General features: G+C 49.1%; 1 long non-coding RNA gene across 1 annotated transcript; it reads right to left on the bottom strand.

Moving 5' to 3' along the window:
• Window positions 1–3,216: 3,216 nt before the first annotated feature.
• LOC115278387 lies at window positions 3,217–5,260 on the bottom strand. Its single transcript, XR_003902856.1, has 2 exons — window positions 5,041–5,260; window positions 3,217–3,460 (listed from the first exon to the last, which is right to left on the bottom strand). It is a non-coding gene; the product is annotated as an uncharacterized LOC115278387 (long non-coding RNA).
• Window positions 5,261–6,708: the final 1,448 nt, after the last annotated feature.

Genomic DNA, 6,708 nt, shown 5'->3' with positions numbered 1-6,708 from the left:
AGAGGAGGAGACGGGTCGGGGGCACACTCGGAGAATCAGCACAGGACACAAGTAGAAGATCTTACCACCATTACATAGATTTAAGTAACATATAATTTTTGGCTCTTTGTTAGTTTCACAGACTAACAATATTCAATCCACGTAGATGTGATAAATTAGAAAACAGGCATTCTGTTATCCTATCACGTGGAGACAACATCATTAACAATACTGGGTGAGTTCTTTATACATGTTTTTTCTGGGGTATCTGGGTGGCTCAGTCTGTTGTGCTGACTGCACAGAGCCTGCCTGGGATTCTCTCTCTCCCTCTCTCTCTGCCCCTACCCTGCTCTGAGCACTTGCTTGCTCCCTTTCTCCATCTCTCAAAAATAAACATATAAATAAACATAAAAAAAAAAAAAGAAAGAAATGTCTCTCTCACAGTTCTGTAGGTGGGAAGTCCAAGGTCAAAGTGAGAAAGGAGCTAATCCCATCGATGAGCGCTCTGCCCCACCCAAGACCTAATCACCTCCTGATATCTTCGCCTCTGGGGGGTTAGGTTTGAGCATCCAAACTTGGGGAGGGACACAAACATTCAGACCACAGCCAATAAAAACTCATTATCTGGGGTGCCACAAGCTTAATGAATATGGGTTTCCCTCGGGGATAATGAAAATGTTTTGGAACGAGAAATCACATTGCACAACATTGTGAATACACTCAAGGCCACTGAATTTTTCACTTAAAATTTTTTTAATGTTTATTTTTTAGAAAGAGAGAGAGAGAAAGAGAGAGAGAGAACAAGTGAGTGGGGGAGGGGTAGAGAGAGAGGGGGAGACAGAGGACCGGAAGCAGGCTCCGTGCTGACAGCAGACAGCCCGAAGTGCAGCCCGAACTATGAACCTTGAGATCATGAGCTGAGCTGAAGTCAGGGTCGCTTACCGACTGAGCCACCCAGGCGCCCCTCAATTGTTCACTGTAAAATGGTTCGTCTGTAGTGTGAATTTCGCCTCACATTTTTTTAAAGTACATTATCAAAACAGCCACCCCTGTGGACAACCAGAGCTTGATGCCTCTGGGGAAACACAGGGTGTGTCCCACACACACTTGAGAGGTCAGGATCTCACCGTTGGTGAGTTCGATTGGTGAGCTCGAGCCTCAGTCAGGCTCTGCTCTGATGCAGAATCTGCTTAGGATCCTCTCTCCCTCTCACTTTGCCCCTCCCCTGCTCGCTGTCTCTGTGTCTCTCAAAATCAATAAATAGACTTAAAAAATTAATAAAATAAACAGGGACACTGGGAAGACTCTTATTTTTCTTGACTAGAACAGAAGATGTATGAGTTTTCAACATGAGGATATAATATGAAACTATTTTTCCAAAGTGGACACACCAGTCTGAATTTCCTTTGCACTTGACACCCTTTCCAAGCCTTGGCTTGTCAGAGTGTTTCTTTTCTAATTTTTGCCAAACAAATGAGTGGAAAATAGTATCCTACACCGCTCTTGATTTGCCTTACTGTTAATGATGTTCAATATCTCTTCATAAATGTATCAGCCCCAAATGTTTACTCATTTGAAAGCTCTAAGTATTTTGCCTATTGGGTTATTGAGCTATACTTGTTGATTTCTAGAAACTCTTTACATATGCTTGGTAATACTCTTTTTTCTTAGTTATATGTATATTTCCTCCCACTTTATAATATGATTCTTACTTTTTGAAGTGTCTGTTGATGAGCAGAATTCTTAATTTTAACAGTCACATTGATCAGTCTTTTTTAGTTTTTAAAACATTAAGTATCTGATGATAGGGACCCAATAAACTATGGTATGTCCATGCATTGGAATATTGTAAAGCTATTAAAATTATTTTGTTGGAAAATATTTCTTTTTTTAATTTTTTTAATTTTTATTTTTGAGAGAGAGAGTGTAAGCAGGAGAGGGTTGGGCAGGGGGGAGGAACACAGAATCCAAAACAGGCTCCAGACTCTGAGCTGTCAGCACAGAGCCCAATGCAAGGTTTGAACTCACAAAGCACAAGATCATGACCTGAGCTGAAGTTGGATGCTTAATCTACTGAGCCACCCAGGCATCCCTGGAAAATACTTCTTGAAACATAAAGATGTTTGCAAATTAATGTTAAAAGAAAAATGAACATATTACAAAAGAGTGGGTCTGACAACATCTCCCGGAATTATTTTTTTTTCAGTTTGTTAATACATGATGTTTAAAGCTTGTAGATGAATAAGCTCTCTCATTTATTACTGGCGGATAGTATAAATTGATACAACCTCTGGGAAATGCAATTTGGCAATGCCTATCCAAAATTGCAATGCATGGACATAGCAGTCACCCCACTTATCTGTGGGGTGTACATTCCAAGACCCCCAGTGGATGCCTGAGACCACAGACAGTACAGAACTCTCTCTATGTATGTTTTTCCCGACATATACCTACCCATGATAAAGTTTAATTTATAAATTAAGCGCAATAAGTGATTAGCAACAATAACTAGTAATGAAATAGAACAATTATAACATACTGTAATAAAAATTGTATGAATGTGCTCTCTCTGTCTCTCTCTCTCAAAATATCTTAATGTACCGAACTCACCCTTCTTGTGGGGTGAGTGAGATGATAAAATCCCTACGGGATGAGATGAAACAGGTGAAGGTCAAAGGCATCGTGATGCAGCATTGAGCTACTAGTGGCCTTCTGACGTATTGCCAGGATGATCTGCTTCCAGAAGGTGGTCGACCACGAGCGACTGACCCCGTGAAGAGCCACACAGTGGACAGGGAGGGACGACATCAAGCCCCAAACAACGTCCCCCCACCCCACATATGCTAGAAGACGTACCTGAAGTCACAGTTGGGACAGCAGTTCACAGCAAAGGATCAAACCATGAGGCGCCCACAGAGAGGGATACAAGGTAACTCTTTAAAAGAACAAAGCAGAGTCTGGATATCTGGGGATGAAATCATCTCTGGGGCATATTGTTACATGCTGTGAGCAAGAGGGTATGGTATGACATCATTTGCATTACAAATATTTGGAGCTATGCAAATTCTTCGCATGCATCATTTGCATAGAGTGTCTCCGGAAGGAAGCAAAGGACTCAGGTACCTTATCGCTCCCTAGGAGGGGAACTGGGCGCCTCCCAGCCTATTAGGTAGTAAATACTCTTACCGCGTCCATCAGAGATGAGCAAACTGATAAAAGAGCCTCGGTGAGGCAAACTGAAAAGAATCAAACAAAATCATTTTTATTAATAAACTTCAAGTTTCTTGACCATTTTCTCTGCCCCGGGCTCTGCGGGATAATAGCTCTTATGCGGTGAGTTGTTTGGTGACAGAGATCCAGCAAGCACAGCCTTGCTCCCTCCGGGGCGCTCCCCACACAGGAACTCATTTTTATTACAATATTCATTCATTCAAGAATTTAGTTCGCAGCCCTCTCATCGGGTCTTGCCAACAGCTGTGCGCTTTAAAGAAGGCAAGAATAGTTTCTGTCATTCCCGTTCTGGAGAAGATGGGGGCTCGGAGAGGTTAGCCCCCAGGGCTTCTCACCCAGCTTCGGAGAGCACAGAGGAGGCTCTCCCACAGGGTGACGGAGATAGAATCCTGGCTCTGCCCCTCACTCGAAGTGGAACCCTGAGCCAGTCACTTAAGCTTCTGGGGCCTCAGTTTCTGCATCTATGAAATGGGAACAATCAAAGTACCACTACTCCGTGAATTGGGAGAAGGACATACTTGACATTAAGTTCTGCGACCCGTTGATCTGGTGTAAGACATAGATAAGATCCCGTCCGTCTTCTGCTCAAATCCTTCAGTTGGTCCCTTTCTCCACTTGAAATAAAAGCCAAAATCCCTTATAGGAAGGGCCCCGCAAGACCCAGCATGGCCTGTTTGCCCGGCTGCCTCTCTCTGTGTTCTCATCTTCTGGCTCCCTCCTCAGCTGGGTTCCTGGCCGCGGCTCCAGCCGGGGACACGTGCCCATGCTGTGCCCTGCCTGCAGGCCTGGGGCTATTTTGTTCCCTCCTCCGAGGATGCCACCCCCTCCGATGTCCGTGGGGCTTCCTTGCCCCTTCAGACGGTGACCAAGCATCCCTGACCGCCTTCCTCCTGGCCCTTGTCGTCCTGGTCCCCGCCGCGGGTCTGTTGACTTGTGTGTTGTTGGTGGTCCTTAAGCATGACAGGGGCAAGGGTGCTCCCTGATTGGTTGGGAGCTACATCCCCGGCACTTAGAACGGGGCTGCCGCCCCTTGGGCCTTCCGTCAGCGACAGCCCTCCCAAGACGTCTCAGTCAGCAGGCATGGCGGTGGGGACAAAGCAGGATGGCGGCTGCACCCACAGGTGGTCCTCTGACCCGACCTCCTCTACTTCCAGGGTGAGAAGCGGCCTCTTCTTACTGCCCAAAAGTTCAGGTGCACAGATTCCCTGGAATCGAGCCCTACTTCATCCCCTGCTCTGTTTGCCCCCTTGTCCTTTCCTAGGGCCCCTGCCACCTCAGTCTCCAGCCCCCGAGGCACTGGGGTGCAGGGGCCGGGGCTGGGGCCTCCTCTCCAGTCCCAGCCAGCAGCTTTGGGGATCCCGAGAGGGCCTGTTTCTGACAGAAAGAGGGAAAGACGTTGGGAAAGGCTCTTCATCCCCAGAAGAAAGCTGGCTTGCGGAGCATTGGGAGCTCCCCAGCAAATAACAGAAGGAAAAAGCAGAAAGGGCCTGCGTCTCCTCCCCCCTTTAAGGAGACACCTTGGGACTCTGGTGGGAGGCTGCAGCAGGAAACCAAACACGCACAGAAAGGCCAGGCGGCCAAACAGATAGTCATTTGTGAAGGTGCTTGTCTTGCGGCCCGAAAACATGGGGGACGGGGAGCTGCCATCTCTAAAACCCGAGATGGGGAAGACTTGATTTGAAACACTTGTCTCCAGATGAGACCAGTGAAAAGCCAGGCCCTTAGCCCGGTTCCTCGCCTCACAGGAAAAGGAGTAGCAATGAAGAGCTTTCTGGAACCTTCTGGTGCAGGAAGAAAGGCCCTCCCCGGGCCACCGGGCTGGCTGCTTACCTGAGCCTCCCCGGGCCTGCGCCCACATGGCCTTCTCTGAACGGACCACCGGGTCCAAGACGGAAGCCCCGGAGAGCGTTCTGTTTCTGCAAAGGGAGGCCGTCTCTGAGTCGGCACCGAAGCCAGGTCTGAACAGGGATTTCCTGGCACCGCTCTGGGCAGCACACCCGGGACGGGGCCTGTCGGAGAGCCAGGCCGGCATGGGCGCTGCTGCTCCCTCCGGAAGCTTCGTGAGCTCTGTTGCCATGGAGCCTTTGTGGGGTTTACTCACCTGGCCTGGAATGTTCTCTCCACACCGTACCCCACCACGCCCGTCGCCGACTCCTTTGGCCCGGACGACTCCTTGTCACCTATTTGATCCCAGCTGCCAGGGAAGGCCTCTCTGACAAGCTCAGATGCCATGTTAGGGGCTCTCCGGTGCCTGTCCCCACCCCCCCCACAACTGCATGTGCCCATGCTTATCACCGTGACAGCTCACGTGTTACACAGGTGTGACCGTTCTTCCCCATGACTCTGGTCACATTCCCCATGATAGTCACCGTGTATGATGCAGAGTAGGCCCCCAACTCATGTGTGTTCAGTGAATGGATGAAAGGAGCCCCGGAAAAAACGGTATGTGAGCATGGCCCTGAGCAGTGTCCCAGCAGGTGGATGCAGGCGTGAATGAATGAAAGAAGACAGGAATGAATAAGGGAATTAGCGAATGAGGGAGGAATTGAACCCAGCCGTGAGTAACTGGGCGCAGGAGTGGAATCCCGAGTGAATGAAGGGCTAGGGGGGTGAATGAGTCCGCGGAAGACGGAGAATGAATCGTGGTGGCGCCCTCCGGGTGGCCCTGCTGTTCACACCTGTGTCTGTCTCTCCTTCGCTCCACATGCAGAGCAAAGAGGCAGGGAGGCCAGCCTAGGACGGCTGGCCAGACCGAGCACACAGCACCAAGAGGGCATTTCCCGAAGGGGCAGCTCCGTCCCTGACCCCTTTCACCTTCGCTTGTTCTGATCTTTATGAGGCCGTCTGCCTTTTGGCATCAAAGGAGACAGCGGGGCCACGATCTGCCCTGCAACAGCTCTATAAAAATGTAATTACTCAATAACCCGCTGTCTGCAAAACAACGATCTTCCTGTTTCTCCTCCCATAAAAAGCATTTGACAGCCCTCTTCTATCAGCTTATAAAACCTGGAGAGAGTTGACTTGGCCCTTTCTGGAATGAAAACCCTCCAAGGGGGAGAGGCCAAAGCAAGAAACACACCTCTGATCTCCCAGGCAGCCAGCTGCAAAGTGGCTGGAGGCTTCTAGAAAAGACCAGCGGAGCGGGTCATCTTGGTTTCACGTAGGACTGGGAGTGCACGTGGCACCTGCAGCGGGCAGGCAGCCTGGAAACAGTGAGCCCAGGTCCACCCAGAGCCACAGGCAGCATCCTTGGGCTGTCCCTCCCTTCCCTGAAGCTCACTCCTTCATGTAGTCATTCAACAAACGTGGACACGGCACTACTATGTGCTGGGCATTAGCTAGGCTCTGAGGGTTTGAGTCCAGGATAACATGTGCTTGTCTTTCCGGAAACTCCCATCAATGAGATGCATGTCTTTTAAATGATTAGGCAGCACTTTGATCTGAATTTATCGATATGCAGAAGATGTATGTATATCCGTCATCCAATGGATGAAGAAG

Source organism: Suricata suricatta, chromosome 14 (assembly GCF_006229205.1).
Source record: "Suricata suricatta isolate VVHF042 chromosome 14, meerkat_22Aug2017_6uvM2_HiC, whole genome shotgun sequence".
Taxonomy (NCBI): Eukaryota; Metazoa; Chordata; class Mammalia; order Carnivora; family Herpestidae; genus Suricata; species Suricata suricatta.
Note: the sequence above shows the minus strand (reverse complement) of the source record. Positions and strands in the feature narration are given on the sequence as shown.